Consider the following 23,949-nt stretch of genomic DNA (forward strand, 5'->3'; position numbering starts at 1 on the left):
TTAAACCTCATAAGTCATGCCTACTTTGAGTAAATGCTTACGAGGAACCAAGAAAACTTCATCAGGCTGCCTCACACACCTGCTTAATTAGCCAATTGTAAAGGCAGTCTATAGTTAATTTCTTCACTAATTTTGATCCATCTTTAGCCATCACAAGGCTCTTACCCATTAGATAAACAACACCATCCCTTTGTGCATGATCAACCAATGTCACCTCCCTTTGCATCTCTTCTCCATCTTCATTCCTTACGAACTCCTTCAATTGATTCACCAACATCTCCTCCAACGTCTCTTGCTCCTTTCTTGAATCTTTGTATCCATGCGTCACTATGCATCGGAAGATCATCTCTTTAGGCTTTACTCGTTCAAACAAGAATCGTTCCTCAGGAGAAACTTTGCCAATCGGCAATGACTTGATTGAAACAAACACAACAACTGAATGTCGAGATGAGACACTTGAGACATAATCAGTGAATATTGGAGATATACCATGAACAAGCTGAGTGTAGAATAAACCAATTCCTTGGGCTCGATCAATCCTCTCATCTGAGGTTATATCAGTAAGCTTCTCTGTTGCAACTTTATTTTCAAGCTCATACATATACTTTTTCCTGTAACCATAGTTCCATATGAACATAATGACCACCACAATGAAGGCAAAGAACAAAGGAAGGCACCCTCCATCAACAAACTTGTAGAGTGTAGAGCTTAAAAATATAAGTTCAATAAGACCAATGGTTAGAACATAGAGGATCGATGATGAAGATGATGTGTGTCTTCCATATCATGATCATAATAAGAACAAGAAATGAAGATGTAATAATGAAAACAAATGTCACAGCAATACCTGCAAGAAGCATATCAGCAAAAAAGTTTTAAGAAATCAGAATGTAAATACTAAAATTTTAGCATTGTAACATAATCAAATTCTCAACATATGCGTTTCCAATCTTTAAGGTGTTTTTGAAGCCAAGAGTGACCCCTACACAGGCCAACATCAGAAGAGTATTGATCTCAGGCACATAAACTTGTCCCTCGTGTTCTGCAGATGTATGCACAACCTTAATTCGAGGGAAGCATCCAAGTGCTACTGATTGTTGGATGATTGAGAAGGAAGCCGAGATCAATGACTGACTGGCAATTATGGCTGCCAAAACAGCCACAACGAATTGTGGCCAATACATTGATTCTGTGCCAAAGAAATTCACATAAACACAAATCAAATCCAAGAACAACAATCAATAGGATTAATCTAGTTAAGGATGGGTGCTCCCCTTCCTTATTAACCATGGTTCATCTATGCTAAAAGCAATGTGAGATTATTTCAAAAGAAATCCTAAATGCATCAGAGCATGAAGATTATGCCCTTAAGATCGTCCAGTGAGGAACTTCGTCTCGTAAGCTAACTTGAAGATAACTCCAATCGTAAGTACGAAAAAAAAACTCAAGAACAACAAATATATATGCATAAAAGTCAGGTCTAGGCATGATAATATTATAATCACTAGGGATCGATTTATAGAAGGCATCAGTAAACTCCTCGGTATGTTCCTGGAGATATGAACACTGACCAATATAGGCTAACTAGATGGAGGGAATGAGTACAGAGCAAGAGCTTATTTGAACTGAGAGAACATTGAAGTGGCCTAAATCAGCAAACAAGGCTTCAGAACCTGTTAAGCATAACATGACTCCTCCAACAGAGATTCATGCATCCTTTTTATTTCTCTTCAAATACTGTACAATGTACCATGGATTCACGATCACACCAGGGTCGTACTTGGCAATATTGAAAATCCCAATAAATGCAATAAAAGAGAACCAAACCATAAGAATTGGAGCAAAAGTATACCCAACTTTATCTGTTCCAAACCTCTGAATTTGAAACAAGAAAATAAAAATCCCACTGAAATCCACATGATGGCAATATCGGTAAGGCTAGGTTCAGCCTCCTTGATACCTCCAACTGCCGATAACACTGCAAAAATCGAATAAATAACAGAGCAATCAATTTGAAACTTGAACTCAAAATTTCACAATTTGCTAAAGGTCATTGATTAAAAATTGAAGCTCATTTTGTGTGTGTGTGTATGTCATAACTGATATGCAGGGTGTGAGAATGCCATCTCCAAGGACCATGGACACTCCAAGCATACTCATGAACAATAGAAAGAACTTCATTAGGTGCCTATTCTCGAGCATTGATTTCACAGCTGAAGCCATCTTCATTCGGCGGTTTGGTGTCTCCAACTTATAATTGGACAATTCTCTATCTTCGGCCTGGTGGTTTGGTATCATATTGATCTTGGCATGGCGGCATATGAGATAATATATTGCGAAGGTTCCTCCTGCACCATGGACAGCAAGAAAATCTCTGATAATTTTAGCACCATCTTCCTTTCAATAGGTGTTAGAGTGAAAATTGTAAGATCATTTAGTAGTTATTTATACCATAATTTCATTATAATATTTTGAATCTCAGATTATATTTGTTTTCGATATATATAATTGAGTAAAATCAATTTTTTATGGAAACACAATTAGAATTGATTTCGTTATTCATCAGCCTTTTGCATTTGTTTGAGGGCCTTAGAAAAAAATTATGCATAATAATAAATTATTTATTGCAAAAAAACATAATGCATGCAAATTTTTATTATATAATAATAACAGAGTAAAAAAAAATATAAAACAATAAATTATTGCTATAATTTTAAATTTAAAATTATATATCATAATATATTAAATTTTTAATCACAATTAAAATTTTAAATATATTAATTAATTATAAAATAATATAAAAATAAATTTTAATAATAAGACATTTTATAATTATTTTAGTACATGAAAAATATTAAAATTATGATTGGATATTAAGAGTAGTTCTCTCTTTATTTGTATTATCTAATAGAATTTAAATATAAAATATTTTTATGTATATTAAATATTCATATATCAATTAAAAGATTAAAAATAAAATTTAATAAATGAATTATATTATTACAAAATGTCTGAATGAGCTTTTTTTAAATATGTCAATTCAAAATATAAAAATAATCCTAATTTATTTTTTTTATTAATTTTAATAAAAATTAATTTATTAAAAATGTTTTATATATTATATGCGTTTTAAAATTTTTATGCTAACTTAAGTGGGTCACCACTTAACTTAAGCTGACTCCACCAATCAGTAATATGAAGAGACTTTTAATTGTTAAGATAAGAGTTTGCTTGGAATTGAAGTTTAAATTTATTTGGGATTGAAGATCCTATCTGTTTCAATTTTGTTGAGAAATATTATTTTTTTAGTAGGGAAATTAAGAGAGTAGAGATTTAAATTTAGGTCTATTAAGTGAGTAATAAAATCTTCAATCACTAAATCAAGTCAGGTTGAGTGAAAAATATCATTTTAAATATTGTTAAAAGTAATTTTAAAAATTATTTAAAATTTTTATAACTAAAATATATTAAATTTAATTTAAAATTAATTTTAAAAGTAATTCAAAATAATGTCTAGATAAACGTTAAGGGCGTGTTTGGTAGACAGTTAAAGAATTAAGGGTTAAATCTTTCATTAACTTAGTCGTTCAAAGTTAATATTTATCCTTTTAAGAGGTATAAATATTAATTAGGTAAAAGGTTAATATCTTCTCTTTAAATATTTAAACAATATACTATAAAGATAATAATTAATCTTTATTAATTTCATATCAATCCCCCCTTAAGAGTATAACTCAGATTATATTACCGTCCATTAAAGTTCTCTTTCAAAAATTAATAAAATATAGAAAATAGTATAAATTATGGGAAGATGAATCCAAAATTTATGGAAATTCTATTTAGACTCAATTTACTATGGATTTAAAACTATGAGATTTATATATTTATGTATCCTGTAGACCATTATTTTATGATGAGTATGTGGATTGAGACCGTGAGAAAATCGATGATGAAAAATTATATGACTGTAAGATTTAATTATATGCATGGAGCTAAATTATTAATTCTGTGGCATAATCCTAAAAAAAAATAATAATATGTTTTTTAGGAAAATTAATTTAATTAAGTTTAAATAAAATTTTGTTTTGTTTAAATTTAATATTGGTAGTTCTCAAATGAACCTAATTAAGTTTAATTGGGCTTCATGAACCTAAGAAAGTCTAATTAGGAATTTTAAATATGACACATTTAATTTATTTTCTGAAAATTAAAATAAGAAAATATTTTTTTCTCTATCCCTCTCCCATACAAACTCTCTATCTCCCTTGACCCCACTCTCTTCCTCACTCCCTATTGGTGCTGCCTCCTTTCTCTCTCTTCCTATTGATTGGAAGATCTCACCCATATCCTAGTCTCACCCAAATTTCTCAATCTCAATTGTTTAAGTTATTTGAATCTTATCATACTAGGACTCCAAACCCTATTACACCTATTGCTAACTCCCTATTGGTGCCGCCCCCTTTCCCTCTCTTTCTATTGATTGGAATACCACACTCATATCCCAGTCTTACCCAAATTCTGCAACCTCAGTTGTTTAAGTTATCCGAACCTTATCACCCTAAGACTCCAAACTCTACCATGCCTCTCTCTCAAAACCTTATAAATACCCTACAGAAAAAGAAAAAGAGGGAAGAATGATGCACACATTTTGCATAGTCATTTACGTCTAATTTCATAGCCATTTTATTTTATTATTAGTCATTTTTAGCCAATTTCATTAGTTATTTAGTTAGTTTTTCATAGTTGTCAATTTTGCATTAATTTGTAATTTTTACTTTGTTTTGTAGGAAAAATGGTGTTTTTGAAGGACTGAAGAGAAATTTTGCCATTGAGGAGTGACTTCTACAGCCAAAGATGTCAAAAACAAGTTTTCAAGCTGAAATATGCATTGACCAAATTGTGCATAACTTGCCGCATAAGTTACGCGGATCTGCATAAGGAGAAAAATCACTGTTCCAATACCTGCCGAAATGTGCATAAGGAGACTGTATAGCTTATGCACATTCACGCCTCCCTTATGCACTTTTCACGGAATTGTGCATAACCTATGCACCAAGTCATGTAGTTTTGCATAAGTGAACCAGAAACCAGCCGAAAATTGCATAAGGGACTGCATGACTTATGCAGTCCACTTATGCAGTCCCATAAAGAGTTCATTAATGAGCTGGCAGAAGATTCCCTCAGAAAATCCCTCCTCAAACACACCATTTTAGGGCTCCATGTCAGAAAATGCTATAAATAGTCCCATTTTCCATTTTAGAAAAGAAGACAAGGAGCAGAAAAGGAAAGGGAGAGGAGAGGCAGAATTTGAAGAGTCACTTTCACCTTCCACACCATTTTCAACCAAGATTTGCAGATTTCTTTCTTTCCTTATATTTTTCCTACATTTCTAGTGTTTAATTTCTTGTTTCTTAGCTTAGATTGAAGCTTATTTTCATATAAACTCAGATTTTCTTGTAAGGATTATGGGTAGTGAGTAGTTTACCTTTGATTCTGGAGTAAGGGTTATAATATTTGAGATATTTTGTGGATTTTGATTGGGTAATCCATATTTTGTGGTCTTAATGAGTTTTATTCATTTCTTGTGTGCTTAATGACATGCTTAGTGTAGGATCCCATTAAGTGATGTTCTTAATCCATGGTTGAGGCACCGAAAGGAGAAGGCCTTGTGATAGATAATCAAGGAATTGGACTTAATTAACTTAGATCTAGAAATAGACTAAGGATTAAGAGGATTCACAGATTAATTAAAGAACTTAATGGGTCTTAATTAATTCTAACTCCACGAAAGTAGGATTAGTTTGATTAAGGCACTCTTTGTCTCACTCGAAAGGGTATTCGAAGGATTTAAGAATTAATCTCCTTAAAACCATAAGTTTCACAAGATTGGATAACCAATTTAAAATCCCAAAATAGCTCGAATATGAAATCCCGAACTCCGGAATCGCCTTTTTATTATTGCTAATTTTCAATTGAATTTAATTGCTTGCCATTTTAAACCCTGCCATATTTGAACTTGCTTATTTCAATTTGATGCAATTTTAGTTTAATTAATACATTGTTAGATAGATTATTAATTTTGCACATATAGATTTCATACTCCAATACCCATTCAATCTATTGTTTTAATTTTGAAATTAGTTCAATTTAGTCAACTTTTTATATCAAAAATTCAATCATTAACACAACTCCTCGTGGGAACGATATCTTTACTGTATTACTTGTACGACCCGTGCACTTGCGGTTGGGCCACATTAAGTTTTTGGCGCCGTTGCCGGGGAGTTGTTTGTTTAAGATTGAATTCTTGATTATTTTAGTTGTTTTTAGTTTTATTTTGTTATATTTTCATTTTGTGTTTGTTTGTTCTTTTTCAGGTACTCTTAATCTTTTATGAGAAGAGCTAGAAGCTCAAGTGACACATCCTTATTGTTTGATCCTGAAATTGAGAAATTTTGTAAGGCCAACAAGAAAGAAACCAGAAGAAGAAAAGAAGCATTGAGAGAAATTGAATTAGAAGAAGTCAAGGCTGATGAAAGAATGAGAATTGGTGTTAATGCTGGAAATGATTGAAACAATGAAAATGCAGCCCAAGGTGAAGAGGTTGTTAATGCTAATGTACCTAGGGGAAGTATGATGGATCATGCTTTTCCTCGTTTTGATGACTTGAGAGAAAGCATAGCAAGACCAAGAATCGATGCAAATAGTTACAAGATGGATTTTGGAGTTCTTCAAATGATTCAAAATTCTCAATTCGGAGGTCATCCTTCTGAAAATCCACACACACATCTGAAGAAGTTTGCTATGATCTGTGACATGCAAAAACAACCTGGAGTATCTGATGATGCAGCAAGATTGAAGCTATTCCCATTCTCTTTGAAAGATAGAGCATTGGATTGGCTTGATTCTTTACCTCACAACTCCATTACAAATTGGGAGCAACTCACTGATGCATTTCTTGCACAATATTTTTCACCTGGAAAAACTCAAGAATTGAGGAATCAAATGACAGCTTTTAGACCAAGAGAAGATGAAACTCTCTATGAGTCATGGATGAGATGGAAGGAATTAGAGAGACAATGCCCACATCACGCCATTCCGAAATGGATGATAAACCAGAATTTTTACACAAATGTTACTCTTGCAATTAGAGGGATTATTGATGCTCAAACAGGAGGAGAATTTATTATGAAGCATGAAGATGAAGCTTATGAGCTATTGGAGAAAATTGCAAAGAATACTCATCTTTGGAGTAGTCCAAGAGGACCAGCTCCAACTCAAAAAAGGCAAGCTGCTGGAATGTATGACCTTGATCCGTTCAACATGATTAATGCAAAGTTTGATGCACTTACAAATGTTTTGGCTAAGAAGATGGAAGATTTGAGTATGTTGGTTAGTTCATCATCATCATCTGGAAGTTCACAACAAGTGGCTTATGCAGAGGGAACTACCAGCTGTGGAGTAGACTATGGAGAGCAAGCAGCATATGTTGGTAATTATGGAAACAAACAAATGGGGAATCCTTACTCTCAAACCTATAATCCAACTTGGAGGAATCATCCCAACTTTTCATGGGGAAATCAGCAAAGTCAAGTCTCAAATCAAAATTTTCAACCACAACAGCAACAAGGAATTCCATATCAGCAAAATAGGCAACCATTGCCTAATTTTCAGCAGAAAAATATGAATCCTCCATCAAAACAGCAAGAACAAAGTCCCACCACAGAAGCTTTATTACAACAGATTCTTGCTAACCAAAATAAGCATGATGAGGAGATGAGAGAGATGAAAGCAAGGCTAGAACAGATGCAAACACATAACAGAATGCTGGAAAATCAGATTGCACAACAAGCATCTTCCTCAGGTACCAAGTCTTTTGGTAAGCTTCCAAGTCAACCAGAAAACCCAAGAGAGCAGTGTCAAGCTATTACTTTAAGAAGTGGGAAAGTTGTAAATAATGAGAAGAGTGAAAATAGTGAGAAGAGAGAAAATGAGAAAGAAACTGATGAGGGTGAAAAACAAGAAAGTGAAAAAAAAGAAAGTGCAGAAAAATGTAAAGAGAAAATTGAAGAGAAGGAAGAGAAGTATATACCTCCTGAGCCCTACAAGCCACAGCTTCCCTTTCCACAAAGATTTCACAAAGCCAAGCTTGACAAGCAATTTGGGAAGTTCTTAGAAGTTTTGAAGAAGCTTTACATAAATGTGCCTTTTGTTGATGCTCTTTCACAAATGCCCTCTTATGCGAAATTCTTAAAAAAAATTCTCTCAAACAAGAGAAGAATTGAAGACCATGAAACTGTAGCCTTAACTGAGGAATGTAGTGCTATCCTCCAAAGGAAACTTCCTCCAAAGCTCAAGGATCCAGGGAATTTTTCAATTCCATGCCACATTGGGGAATCATGTTCTACAAAAGCTTTATGTGATTTAGGGGCTAGTGTAAGCCTTATGCCTCTTTCCATTTATGAGAAGCTCAATATGGGAGATCTTAAGCCAACCCACATTTCTCTTCAGCTAGCTGAAAGATCAATTAAGTATCCTGAAGGGATTTTGGAGAATGTGCCTCTGAAGGTTGGAAAGTTCTATATACCTGTTGACTTTGTCATCTTGGACATGGAGGAAGATTCTAATATCCCAATCATCTTGGGAAGACCCTTTCTAGCTACAGCAGGAGCATTGATTGATGTTAAGGGAGAAAAATTAACTCTTAGAGTTGGTGAAGAGCAATTGGTTTTCAACATTAATAATACTATGAAGAAGCATCATTCTGAAGCTGATACTTGCTTGAGAGTTGATATTATTGATGAGCTGGTTGAAGAACACTTCAGAAAGAAATATCCAGAAGATCCACTTGAAAATTGTTTGGTTCATGGAGGAGGCATAAACTATGACAACCCTCATGTGGCTGCATATGCTCAACACTTAGGGGGTAGTCCACCATTCATTTCTGCTCCAGTTTTTCAACTCACACAAAAGGAAAAAGTCGAATTTAAGCAACCATCATTCAAGGAAGAAGATGCACCTAAGGTAGAACTTAAGCAACTTCCTTCTCAGCTCAGGTATGAATTTCTTAGCACTAATAACACTTATCCAATAATTGTAAATGCAAACTTGAGTACCTTAGAGGCTGATAAGTTGTTAAGAGTGTTGAAGCAATTCAGAAAAGTTTTAGGATACACCATAGATGACATTAAGGGAATAAGCCCACACTTTTGCATGCATAGAATTATTTTGGAAGAAAATTGTAAGCCATCTATTGAACATCAGAGAAGGTTGAACCCAAATATGAAAGAAGTTATTAAAAAGGAAATTTTAAAGTTGCTTGATGCAGGGATCATATATCCCATCTCAGACAGTACTTGGGTGAGCCCAGTACATGTTGTCCCAAAAAAGGGTGGAATGACAGTTGTCAAAAATGAAAATAATGAATTAATTCCCACCAGAACGGTGACTAGTTGGCGAATGTGCATAGATTACAGAAAATTAAATGTTGCCACTAGAAAAGATCATTTTCCACTTCCCTTCATTGATCCGATGTTAGAAAGATTGGCTAGGCATTCTTATTTTTGCTATTTAGATGGATATTCAGGTTTTTTTCAAATCCCTATCCATCCAAATGATCAAGAGAAAACCACGTTTACTTGTCTATATGGAACCTTTGCTTATAGGAGGATGCCATTTGGGTTGTGTAATGCACCAGCCATTTTTCAAAGGTGCATGATGGCAATCTTCTCAGATTTCATTGAAGATATAATGGAGGTTTTTATGGATGATTTTTCTGTTTATGGATCTTCATTTGACATATGCTTGGCTAACCTTTCTAAAGTTTTACAGCGATGTGCGGATACTGACCTTGTGTTAAACTGGGAAAAGTGTCATTTCATGGTTCAGGAAGGGATAGTGCTTGGACATTTGGTGTCTAACAGAGGAATAGAGGTTGATAAAGCCAAGGTTGAAGTGATAGAGAAGATGGCTCCTCCTACCAATGTCAAGGGAATTCGAAGTTTCCTAGGACATGCCGGGTTCTACAGACGCTTTATCAAGGATTTTTCTAAAATAGCCAAACCTTTGTCCAATTTGTTAAGTAATGACACACCATTTGTATTTGACCAAGAGTGTTTGGATGCCTTTTGCAGGTTCAAGCAAGCTCTTATCACTGCACCAATCATGCAACCACCTGATTGGAGCCTACCTTTTGAAATTATGTGTGATGCTAGCAACTATGCAATTGGAGCTGTTCTTGGTCAAAGAAAGGACAAAAAGGCTTATGCTATTTATTATGCTAGTAGAACACTGGATGAGGCTCAAACAAATTATGCAACAACTGAAAAGGAATTTTTAGCAATTGTCTTTGCATTGGAAAAGTTCAGACCTTACATCATTGACTCAAAGGTGGTTATATTTTCAGATCATGCAGCCATCAGGTATTTACTCCGTAAAAAGGAGGCTAAACCTAGGCTCATTAGGTGGATTCTGATGCTACAAGAATTTGACTTGGAGATTAGAGATAAGAAGGGAGCTGAAAATGTAGTTGCAGATAATCTTAGTAGGCTGAAATTGGATGATGAAGAATTGGATGAAATCCCTATCGATGAGTTTTTCTTGGATGAACAACTTTTCTCTCTTGTTGCTAAACTACCTTGGTATGCAGACTTTGTGAATTATCTATCTTGTGGAGTTTTACCCCTAGGTATGACATGGCAACAAAATAAAAAGTTTTTGCATGAGGTGAAGTTTTATAGATGGGATGATCCTTTACTCTTTAGGAGATGTTGTGATGGTTTAATAAGGAGATGTATTCCTGATGAGGAGACACAGAGTATTATGCATCATTGCCATGCTTCTGATTATGGAGGACATTTTGGAATCTCTAAAACAGCTAGTAAAATTTTGCAAGCTGGTTTCTTTTGGCCAAATCTTTTTAAGGATGTGAGGAAATTTGTGTTGGAATGTGATAAATGTCAAAGGAGTGGAAACTTGTCAAAAAGAGATCAAATGCCCCTAAATGGTATTCTTGAAGTAGAATTATTTGATGTATGGGGAATAGATTTTATGGGGCCATTTCCTCCTTCATTTGGTAATAAATACATTCTAGTTGGAGTCAACTATGTGTCAAAGTGGGTGGAAGCTATTGCAACTCCAACTAATGATGCTAGAGTTGTAGTGAAATTCTTAAAGAAATTTGTCTTGAGCATATTCGGAGCTCCTAGGGCTATAATTAGTGATGGGGGTTCCCATTTTTGTAATAAGCAATTTGAGAACTTAATGAGGAAGTATGGTGTAGTGCACAAGACAGCTACCCCATACCATCCTCAAACTTCAGGACAAGTTGAAATTTCTAACAGAGAGCTCAAACATATCTTGGAGAAAACAGTAAATAATTCTCGGAAAGATTGGTCTATCAAACTAGATGATGCTTTATGGGCATATAGGACTGCTTACAAAACCCCTATAGGAACTACTCCATTTAGGTTGGTGTATGGTAAGTCTTGTCATTTACCTGTGGAGCTAGAACATAGAGCATATTGGGCCATTCAGACCTTGAATTTTGATCTTAAGCAAGCTGGTGAAAAGAGACTATTGCAGCTTAATGAGCTTGAAGAATTAAGGATGGATGCTTATGAAAATGCCCGTATTTACAAAGAAAGAACTAAAGTTTGGCATGATAAGCATCTTAGGAAAAAGGAATTCAAAGAAGGTGATTTAGTTTTATTGTTCAACTCAAGATTGAAATTGTTCCCTGGAAAACTTAAATCAAGGTGGACTGGTCCATATAGAGTTTCTAAGGTTTTCCCTTATGGAGCAATTGAAATTTGGAGTGAAAAATCTGGGAATTTTAAGGTCAATGGGCATAGATTGAAGCATTACATAACTGGAGACCCGATAAAGGGAGCAAGCTGTTACAAGCTCTCCAATCCCTCACCTCTTTTCAGTGAAATTCATGAAAAGTCCAGCTAAGGACTATAAATTAGCCCTCTTGGGAGGCATCCCAAGCTCTTTTATTTTCCTTTTTGTTGATTTACTTTTATTTTCATTGTTTTTGTTTTTATCTTGAATCTCCCCAAATTCAATTTTTGACATTGTTGAATCTTGTCCCTTGTAGATGTATTTCAATGGAGGAAGGTTGGTGAACTGCTGGGGAGTGATTCTTAACTTGAAAATTTTGTCCTTCAAACTCTCCCAAAAACTGATTAGTTCTTACTGCATAACCTGTGCAGGAGCTGTTATCTGGTTTATGCAGAGGAAAAATGAAATCTGCAGCAAAAAGGGTGTCTGCAGCAGATGGCTTGTGTTTTTGGTGAGGTTGGGTGTGTAACTTTTAAGTATATGTGCTTTTAATGTTAATATGGTGGTAAGTGAGCCATTTTTGCAGTTATGAGCTTATTTGGGTTGTGGAATTCAAGGTGGACAATATTGCATTCTCTTGGCATAACTTGGAGAGTTCATTTCATCATTTGTGAATAGATGCAATCTTATGCAGGTTTTATTGAGTTTTTATTGTGCTAAATGTTGATTCGCAGAATTTGAGTAAAAATGGCATGGTTCACAAAGGTCTTTTATGTAGGATCCATTTCTACATGCTTGTGTGATGAAATTTTGATGGACCTTGTATATATTGATGTGTTTTTGGTGAAAATTTCTCATAGTTTATGCTTCATAGAATTATATTTCTTCATTTTAGGGTATTTTTCACCCTTGCAAATCATATTCTATTGCAATCTTAATCTTGTTGAATTGTGCATAAGCAACTGCATAGCTTATGCAATCCTGCATAACCACAATTCTTGCCATTTTCATCCCTGTTGCAAACTGCATAAGAAGAGTGCATAGCTTATGCAACTCTGCATAGCCTAATTTTGTCAAATTTCATATCTTTCAAAACCTGCATTAGCAGAGTGCATGACTTATGCACATTTGCATAACTTCAAATTCTGCATTTTCTCTCTCTGCCGAGGGGTGCATAAGCAGAGTGCATGACTTATGCACTTCCGCATAACCAAAAACTCTGATTTTCTCTCTCTGCCGAAGTCTGCATAAGGAGGGTGCATGACCTATGCACTACTGCATAACCAGAAAATCCAAAATCCCAAAAGTTGCCTAGAGGTGCATAGCTTATGCACAACTGCATGACCACCAACCCAAAATTCCAAACCTGCCGAGGGGTGCATAAGCAGAGTGCATGACTTATGCACTTCTGCATAACAAGAAACCCAAAATTTCAAAACTTGCCGAGGGGTGCATAAGCAGAGTGCATAACTTATGCACTTCCGCATGACCGAAAACTCTGAAAACCAAAACCCACCGAGAGGTGCATAAGGAGAGTGCATGACTTATGCACAACTGCATGACCACCAACCCAAGATTTCAAAACTTGCCGAACAGTGCATAAGGACAGTGCATGACTTATGCACTTGTGCATGAGCTATTTCTCTAAAGTCCAAAACCTGCAGAAACATGCATAAGTAGGGTGCATAAGTTATGCACACCCATTAATCCCCTTATGCAGTCTTACACAACCAAATCCAAAAATTTTCGTCGGCACCCATTTCTCCCGCCTCCCGTCTTTTCTATTCACAACCGTCCGTTCCCCTCCATTTCTCCCGACATTTTCCTCTTTCCCTTCTTCTCCACACCCATTTCCGCTGCCCTAGCCCTAATTACCCCCTGCATATTTTCTTTTCCCCTCATCTCCTCCATCTTCTCCATCGGCAATGGAGTCGCCTCCCCATTCCCGTCCAGTTTCCCCTCTCTAAGTTTCACCATTGTCAACGCTACCTCCCAATCCCGATTCCCCTCCACAAGCGACACCCCCACCACCCTCCACAACCACATATAAACGAAAAATAAGGTCGAAATCCACTAGGCCCATGTCATCTGCACCTCCTCTCTCAAAGCGCAACGAACCACCCACCACCCCAAGGTCAGAGCCTCCACCCAAAAAGCCAAAGACTTCAGCCTCCACACCCTCTTCCAGCAAAAAGCAATTGTCAGCAACTTCACAGGTCTCAAAACTCCATTGGTCCCTTTCTGATGCAACTCACAAAGCAACATTTAAACGACTTAAGGAAAGGAATGTGCAACCCACTAGGTATATTTCTGTGGACTCTCTCCAGTCACTTGGTTTATTTGAAAATGTGGTTGACTATCTAGAGGGTATGGGTTGGATGGAATTTGTGCACAAGCAAGAAATTGTTTACCCAGCTTTAGTTTTGGAGTTGATTTCCTCATTCTCTGCCACCCTGAAATTGCATGATGTAGATTTTAAGCCAACTATGAAATTTAGATGTTTGGGGCAAAACAGAGAGTTATCATTGGATCAATTTCATAGCATTCTTGGTTTTGCAACTGATGGGCTATTTAGAGTGCCATATACAGGGGTAGAGGTAGCAAACAAGGGTATTTGGAATGCTGCCCAATTTTGGAGAATTATCACAAACCAACCTCAAACTGTCTCTGTTGAGATCAAAACCTCTCAAATACTTGACCACACTTAGGTTTATTCATAGTGATTGCTAGCACTATTTTGGGCGAGAGGGACTAGTTACAGTGCGTGGGAAATCTGAATTATTCATGTTATGGTGTGCATTTCACAAGGTCAAGGTTTCTCCTGGTTATTTCTTTTGTGAGCATGTGTTGCATATTGCCACTAAATCCATAGGTGACATTGTTTTGGGTGGGCTCATAACAGTTATAGCCAAGCATTTTGGTTTTAATCCTAAAGAGCACCAAATACCAGCACTTGTGGACACCTTATATTTTGATGCTGCACACCTATCCAAAACAGGGTTCAGTTTGGCACATTTTGATACTGCACAACCAGCAGCAGAAGCTGAACCCACTGCACAACCAGAAGCCCAACCTGCCCAATCAGTCCCACAGCACTCTACTGAACCCACCCCACCCCCTCAATCTGCACAACCCACACCTCCTACAGCTGAACCCTCCTCATCCACAGCCCCTCCTGCATTCAACACTAAAGCCTTATTCACCTATCTTGAAAGGCTTAGTGATGATATATACTTTGTGGATAGGAAGCTTGACACTGGTCTTGATACTCTCAAGGATCGTCATGATCACCTATTTGACCTTGTCATGGAAACCAGGGACAAGCAGAAAGAATTGAAGGATATGGTGAAGAAACTCATGATTTTTCTGGGAATGCCACCTCCACCTCCATCACCTCCTCCAGCACCATCATTTCGACAGCAGCCAGATGCAACCAGCCCCTTAGCAACATCTATGGACAAGGGCAAAACAATAGAACTAGACTAGTTTTTGTTTTACTTTTGTTCAAACTTGTAGGACTTTTTCTTTGTACATATGTTCAAACAATTATAGTTTGTTTTGAATTCTGTTAGTTTGTTTTGAATTAGTTTGTCTTGAATTCTGTTTTTCTTAAAGTTCTATTGGATGGCCATTACATTAGTTTTTCATTGATTTTCACTGCCTTTACTGCCCTTTTGTGCATAATTATCCATATATTGTATATTTTTGCATGCTTCTACTGGTGGTTGCACATTTTTCTTTGCTAATCATCATGCAGCAGCTTTTGAATATACTGCACAGGCTGTGAATTCCCTTATGCAATTATTTTGCATAGCCTGTGCAGCCCTTTCTCGCCACTTATGCGAGCTGCCTGCAGTGTAACCCTTATGCAAATGTCTGCATAGCCATGCAGCCCTTATAGCCACTCATGCAGAACCGCATGGCTTATGCACCCTACTTATGCACATGATCTGGACAGCACTTTACTCTGCATAACCTGTGCAGCTTCTTATGCATCCCTTTATATCTTGAATTCTCCTCTGCTCCATACCAGGTAACTCTTTCTTTTTGCTCTTAATTTTCACTAATCCTGGTTATTCCCTTTGCTTTGAGTTTTGATATTGCATTGCTTGAGACATTGAGGACAATGTCTAATTTTGAGTTTGGGGGTGCATTTTGATTTTTGCTTCATTTTTCACATTTTGAGTATAGAGCATCCCATCCCATTCCATTTACATTTATTGTAAATATTTTACATATACATCCATACATACATATACATTACACATTTACACACACATTATACATCACTCAGAAATTATACATATTGCACACAAATAGATTCCCTCCATTTAGTTAATGCATTACTCATTTTTAGGAATCATGCATCATGCATTAAAATCTTTTGCCGAATCCCTTGAGTATTGAAAAGCTACCTATGAGAGTGATTTAACTTACCTTTAGTTGGGTTTGTGGATTGAAAGTTTCCTAAGAGATGCAAGGTTTTGAAGTGTCTATCCCTCGCCTATATCTTCTTAGCCAAAAAGCCACCCAACTAGTCATTTGGAGATGGAAGTGTTAGAGGGAGTTATTGGATATAAGGTAGTCAAATGATATCTCACCAATCCTAGAACAAATTTTCTAAACCTTTCAAGGCGAAATACCAGCTTATACTTGAAAAGAGAGATGATTAGGCATTCTTTGATTTAAATCGCTTCATTTTAAACCTTTGGCCCTTTTCCTAATTAAAATTGACCCTTGCAAACCCCTTTGAGCCTTTTTGTCCCTAATTTTTCTTGAAACCCTTATTACTACCTAGCCAATGAACCAAACACTCCAACCCTTTTCATGAGAATAATTATTTATAACATTATGTACATATTTTAAAAAGAAAAATAAAATAAAAGAGAAAAGAAAAAAAAATGCAATAAAAGGGAGAAGAAATGCTTGTCACCTTGTAAAAGTGTTAGTATATGTGCTTTTCACCATTGTCATTCGAAATGAAAGAAATCCACCCAAAGTATTAAAAGAAATGAGTTTGGGGGTGGCAAATTTTAGGGACAATAATCAAAAGAAAATGCAAAATACAAGTTTAAAGAATCAAATGTCCCTCCATTTTTATGTGTTTTGTAAACTATGCTAGCACTTGACAATCCTCATTGTGTATTTCTCTCCCCCATATATATAAAGAAGAGAAAAATATATAATAAAATAAGAAATGTACCTTATGTTGTCAAAAATTGAAAATATTCTCATGCTTTGAATCCTTTTTACCCATCTTTCTTCTTAGCCTCATTTTAAACCCCATGGCCCCATTGCATCCCTAAAAAGACCTTTGATTTCTTGATCGTACTTGCTACATTAGTGGAGATAGGAGTAGGGAATTTGTCTATGGGATTGGAGAAATTATCTATTCATTCATTTAATTCCATCATAGAGACACTTTGCCTATTGATTGTCCTAGAATTCCTTTTGAGCATAACTTTCTCTTTTGATTGGTTGGTTTGTGGATTTTGAATGATAATTGACTTGATGGCTAAGCGGTGAAAGCTTGGATAAGCATTAGATTCTTTGCATTTTGAAGGATGGGTATATGGATTGTTGGTGTGGCTAAAGGTGTATTAAGTTACTTTAATAGTTGATTTTCATAGCTCTTTGGATAAGGCACCCCTAAAAAATTTGCATTGCAATTTTAAGTTTGCTTGAGGACAAGCAAAAGCTTGAGTTTGGGGGTATTTGATGCATACATTTTGCATAGTCATTTACGTCTAATTTCATAGCCATTTTATTTTATTATTAGTCATTTTTAGCCAATTTCATTAGTTATTTAGTTAGTTTTTCATAGTTGTCAATTTTGCATTAATTTGTAATTTTTACTTTGTTTTGTAGGAAAAATGGTGTTTTTGAAGGACTGAAGAGAAATTTTGCCATTGAGGAGTGACTTCTACAGCCAAAGATGTCAAAAACAAGTTTTCAAGCTGAAATATGCATTGACCAAATTGTGCATAACTTGCCGCATAAGTTACGCGGATCTGCATAAGGAGAAAAATCACTGTTCCAATACCTGCCGAAATGTGCATAAGGAGACTGCATAGCTTATGCACATTCACGCCTCCCTTATGCACTTTTCACGGAATTGTGCATAACCTATGCACCAAGTCATGCAGTTTCGCATAAGTGAACCAGAAAACCGGAAAAGCGCATAAGGGACTGCATAACTTATGCAGTCCACTTATGCAGTCCCATAAAGAGTTCATTAATGAGCTGGCAGAAGATTCCCTCAGAAAATCCCTCCTCAAACACACCATTTTAGGGCTCCATGTCAGAAAATGCTATAAATAGTCCCATTTCCCATTTTAGAAAAGAAGACAAGGAGCAGAAAAGGAAAGGGAGAGGAGAGGCAGAATTTGAAGAGTCACTTTCACCTTCCACACCATTTTCAACCAAGATTTGCAGATTTCTTTCTTTCCTTATATTTTTCCTACATTTCTAGTGTTTAATTTCTTGTTTCTTAGCTTAGATTGAAGCTTATTTTCATATAAACTCAGATTTTCTTGTAAGGATTATGGGTAGTGAGTAGTTTACCTTTGATTCTGAAGTAAGGGTTGTAATATTTGAGATATTTTGTGGATTTTGATTGGGTAATCCATATTTTGTGGTCTTAATGAGTTTTATTCATTTCTTGTGTGCTTAATGACATGCTTAGTGTAGGATCCCATTAAGTGATGTTCTTAATCCATGGTTGAGGCACCGAAAGGAGAAGGCCTTGTGATAGATAATCAAGGAATTGGACTTAATTAACTTAGATCTAGAAATAGACTAAGGATTAAGAGGATTCACAGATTAATTAAAGAACTTAATGGGTCTTAATTAATTCTAACTCCACGAAAGTAGGATTAGTTTGATTAAGGCACTCTTTGTCTCACTCGAAAGGGTATTCGAAGGATTTAAGAATTAATCTCCTTAAAACCATAAGTTTCACAAGATTGGATAACCAATTTAAAATCCCAAAATAGCTCGAATATGAAATCCCGAACTCCGGAATCGCCTTTTTATTATTGCTAATTTTCAATTGAATTTAATTGCTTGCCATTTTAAACCCTGCCATATTTGAACTTGCTTATTTCAATTTGATGCAATTTTAGTTTAATTAATACATTGTTAGATAGATTATTAATTTTGCACATATAGATTTCATACTCCAATACCCATTCAATCTATTGTTTTAATTTTGAAATTAGTTCAATTTAGTCAACTTTTTATATCAAAAATTCAATCATTAACACAACTCCTCGTGGGAACGATATCTTTACTTTATTACTTGTACGACCCGTGCACTTGCGGTTGGGCCACATCAAAGAAGAGAAGAAAAAGAGGGGAAAAAAGGGGAAAAAAAAGAAGGAAAAAGATTCAGAAAATTTAGAGCTATTAGAAATATTTTAGAGCTATAGGAGATTTAGAGAGATATTCAAAACTCTTTTGTTTCTTTTCTTTTCTTCAATAAGATTTTCTTGCAAGATTTTTCTTGAATGTTGGTTTTTGTCATTTTCTTTTCAAGATCTATGCCCTGTAATATTTAATTATGTGCTCTTTATTTTCTAATTTATCTCGCATGTTTATATAGATTATGTAATCATGTTTAATTTGAGATGATACACAACTCTGCACATACTTAGTTTTCTATTTCTCATGTTTTTATTATTTTGTGTTATCTTCTGAATCTGTAAAAATTTTAGAAAAATTATATTCATATTCTGCATGAAATTTTATTAATTTTAGGATCAAGAATTACTGGAAAAAACTTTTGTATTTTATAAGTTATGGCTGTTTGAATTTAGGGTTCCTGCAAAACACAATTTGCAGAATACTTGATTTGTGAAGCTCATATATCCCTTGTTTCGTAATATTTTTGTGTGAATCTAGTGTCTAAAATTAAGGTCAAAATCTTGTGAATCTTTTACAATTAGGTTTGTATTTATATCTGTTGTGGTTGATGAGTTATAAATTTTACAAAAAAGTAGTGTGATTCTATCACTTGGAAAACTAACAATTTGTGTAGACCATTCGGTTAGGGTGTTGCTTGATCTATAAATTTTGTGGTATTGCATGATGTTTTATCTGTCTTCTGTAATTTTTTCATGATTTTTAGATATGTCTGACTATTTTTCAAAAATTAGATTTTTTACTACTATCAATATGCCAAAATCTAAAAATTATATGTTTATGCAAGTTTTTGTGTGTTATTGAGTTCTAATTGATATTTGATCTATTTTTCTGTATTCTTTTAATTCAAAAGGTGTTATGAAGTGTTTGGATCATATTAGAAGACTTAGACCATTAGGTAGTTGTAACTTATTAGGAATTTTAACCCCTTTAGGAGACTAGATTTAGAATTCAATGTGAATTATTATTTGTATTTTCTTATTTTTTTATTTTCTTTAGTTTCTTTATTTTTTTTTTATTATAAACAAAATTGGTAAGTAGCCCTAAGGTAAGTATCAAAGAGGACATTTGCGTGAAGCTTACTTGGAGCTAAACAGGAGTAAGCCAGGGATATTATTGCCATACTAGAAGAGAATGCCCTTTTTTAAGGGTAATTTACCCCAATGGCAACTGCAATTATCAACAAGTAAGTAGCCCTAAATTCCTAAAATAATTGTTGGCATGAAAATATACTAATAATAGAATTTTTATTTGATAAATTAAATTAACTTTATTTTTAATTTAACTGACATTTGTATGTAATTAATTTAAATAAATATTTAGTAAATTAAAATTAATCTTGCTTGTAAATTAAACTTATATTGGCATGTCAAATAAATTTAATTTAATACTTGGTAATTATAAAATAAATTTGCATGTTAGAAATTTTTATTAGGTTGTGATTGTTTGGGCCTTATGTGATATTAGAATAAATTACACATGTACATAATTAATTTAGTTTTAGGGTAACTTAGTGAAAAATTAATAATTAGATTAAATAGAAACTTATGATTATTTGAAATTGAATTTGTTTGTAAATTAAATTCTCAATAATAAATTAATTTTAGTTATCTGATAAATATCATTTAAATAATTAGCAACCCCATAGATAGGAATTACTTGTGCATGAAAATTATTTGTAAACAATAATCCTTTTGTGAATTACTTGCGTGTGTAGGATTAGAATTACATTTTTAGGATAAAGTTTAATAGAAGAATAATAAACAATATTTCTAGAAACATTAGTAGAGGACACTCGAATTAACGAGGTTAGACCAGGCGTAAGGGGTACCTAACACCTTCCCCTTACGTACCCACTATCCTGAACCTAGACACTGGGCTATGGCAATGACGGTTGTAGAAACTTTGCAAAGAGTAAGTCGCCATCCATGACCCTCAGAAGAAATACTAAATATGTCACAGTTATTACTCGGATGACGACTCTTGTCTATTTATGCCTTCGTGACATAAATATTTAATACCGTGGTAGTGTTATGGGAAAACGATACTTATTATTGGTTTGATTCTATTAGGATTATATGAAGTGCATGTTTAGAAAATACTCTCTAAGGAGGTAATACTTAAGTGAGACTATTATGACTGCACAATCTTTCTTGGACATTACTTGATACATTTTATATAATTCTAATATATAATATTTCACCTCATGCCTTCCTATGACCCCCTTTCCCACAATCTCGTCATATATCTTATATTATGAATTCATGATTTATCATTTTAGGTTAAAAAAAATATTTTGCGCATGTGAGGCCAAGAAACTTCACTTAATCTTAATATAATTACTCCATTAGAGTCAATTGAAATAAAAATCAATCATTTCTTTGCACTAATAATGATTAAGAAGATTAATTATATTACCTTCACCATTATCATTGGCGGATAAAATCACGAACACATACTTGATCAAGGTGATGATAATAATCGAGTAAATAATCAAAGACAAGACCCCAAGTAAATCATCACTGTGCTTGATCCCATCAGGAAAAATCCCAGGTAACACGTGCAATGGAGACGTATCCTTTTTTTTTTTTTTTTAACTACAACATTTGCATTTACATGGGCCAAAAGGCCTAACATACATTGTACAACCATGGCCTAGCCAATAAAAAAGAGGCCCCAAAACCATTACAAAGCAGACCCAAGTAGATTAGATTCCTATCTTCCCCTGATCAACAACCTTAGAACGCAAAGGCAGCACTAACCAGATTTTGCACTGTCGCGCACCAATCTATACCCAACTGAGATGCGGATTAAGGGAGACGGCCACGGAGCAACGAAGCCATTTGCAGCAATAACAACTCGCTAGAGCATAACATAGGCACAATAGCAGATGGTGCTCCACCAAGTAATAAGTATCAGACCTCCAGTCACCATCAAAGAACCAAGGCTAGCCAATCACCAAAGAAAGGAGGTGGGCATGGATCTGAAGGAGAAGAAAGCACTCGGCACTTTCAGTCTCGCATAGCCGAGTGGAACCAGCAGTCGCGACAATAGCGTTCATGGCTCTGGGAACTCACCTCTCCTGCAGCAAAAAACGCATGCTTCACCCCCAAACTCCAGTAGCAGACCATTGCAGATCCAAAGCGTCCCTCACAAAGTAAGCACAGATCTACCCAAACCAACCAAAACAAAAGCTATAAACAATCTAGTCTGGGAAGGGAAGGGGATCCATAAACCCAGCTAGAGAAAGCACCTTCCCCTTCCCAGAGCCATCGAAGACGAGAAAACTCGGCGAAGTCCCTAGAGTAAAAATAGACTAAAGACAACACACACAGGATTTTCTCTCTCTAAGATACTAGAGAGAGTTTTACCCTCAATTTATTTTCAATGGAGACGTACCCAAATCACCATAAACAACCCCAATACATTGAAACGGAAGCTTGAATATGGTTCCCCATTTCATTGTCTGCATTATAATAAAGAAACCCATCATAAAAATTAAAAGAAAAATGTAAATATAAAATTATTTTGATATTATACGGCTTATGTACGTACCTTAGCAGTATTATGACTAACACCCTCCAAATCCAATAAATCTTGTTTAACAAGTAGGTTTCTTCCATTTCCAAGTTCTTGATGGTTACCTTCCTGCACTACCATCACTTCTTCTGCCTCGTTTCCATTCTCCATTATTGTATATGAAAACTCTTGATGTCACCTGATTAAATAAACCGAAAGGACAATCAAGGACGCATCTAAACACAAGGTGTGGGAAACTGGAGAGTGAAAATAATTCTTATATATGTCCTCTCCATCTGATAGCTTATATGCGTTGGGAAATGAACAGGGTTACAAAAATTCCACATTAAAATTATAAATAATTAAATAAAATAACATAAATAATTGAATTATAATATTAAATTAATTAATATTTTAAAATATAAATAACTTAATCACTTACATAAATTTATATTAAAAATAATGTACTAAGAGAGCATAAAGGTATTTTAATTAATTATTAATTTTTTTTATTTAAATTTAACCTTTTTTTATCAAAACCTTAAAAAAACATTTTAAATTAAAAAGAGAAAATAAAAATATATATAAATGTAATGGGGATGATGATAAACAAAATAATTAATATTTTTTTAATATTTTAAAATGATAAATAAAATAAAAAAAAATTAAAACAACAATTGAAATGGACGGAGGAAATAAAATGCGTAACAACTTTGAATATAACAATATATATGCTCCAAAATCTATCTATTACCTACCAATAGAAAGCTTGGAAATTCCCTTTCAAGCAAGGTCAGATGTGTTTTGTAGTGACTAGAAGGGGGTAATTTTCATTCACTGCCTTGAAATTTAGGGGTTATTTCAATAAAGTCTTTAAATTTCAATTTACATCACAAAAATCATTTAACTTTAATTTTATATCAGCTAAAGTCTTTCTGGTCGAATTTCGTTTGGAATTCTGACCAAGTGCCAACCTGTATATGCCATGTTGACTTTAACACAATAAAATATATTTTTTTCTCTAAGATGTGTATTTTAATAATAAAAAATAAATTTCTTTCTCCATGATATCTTTATCCTTTCTTTTCATTCAATGTGATAAACCAAACTTAATAACAAATCAAAACCACTTGTGTTTCAATCAAAATTAATATACATAGAAAATAAAATCAACATTTAGAATAAAAAAATTAAAATCATAAGAAATATAAATCATCATGTATTACA

General features: G+C 34.6%; 1 non-coding gene and 1 pseudogene across 1 annotated transcript; both read right to left on the minus strand.

Annotated features, from left to right (window-relative positions):
* On the minus strand, positions 1-22,968 carry LOC110642850 (potassium transporter 5-like; annotated as a pseudogene).
* On the minus strand, positions 6,987-7,094 carry LOC131179605 (small nucleolar RNA R71). Its single transcript, XR_009148496.1, has one exon. It is a non-coding gene; the product is annotated as a small nucleolar RNA R71 (small nucleolar RNA).
* Positions 22,969-23,949: the final 981 nt, after the last annotated feature.

The sequence above is a fragment of the Hevea brasiliensis genome, chromosome 4 (assembly GCF_030052815.1).
Source record: "Hevea brasiliensis isolate MT/VB/25A 57/8 chromosome 4, ASM3005281v1, whole genome shotgun sequence".
NCBI lineage: Eukaryota > Viridiplantae > Streptophyta > Magnoliopsida > Malpighiales > Euphorbiaceae > Hevea > Hevea brasiliensis.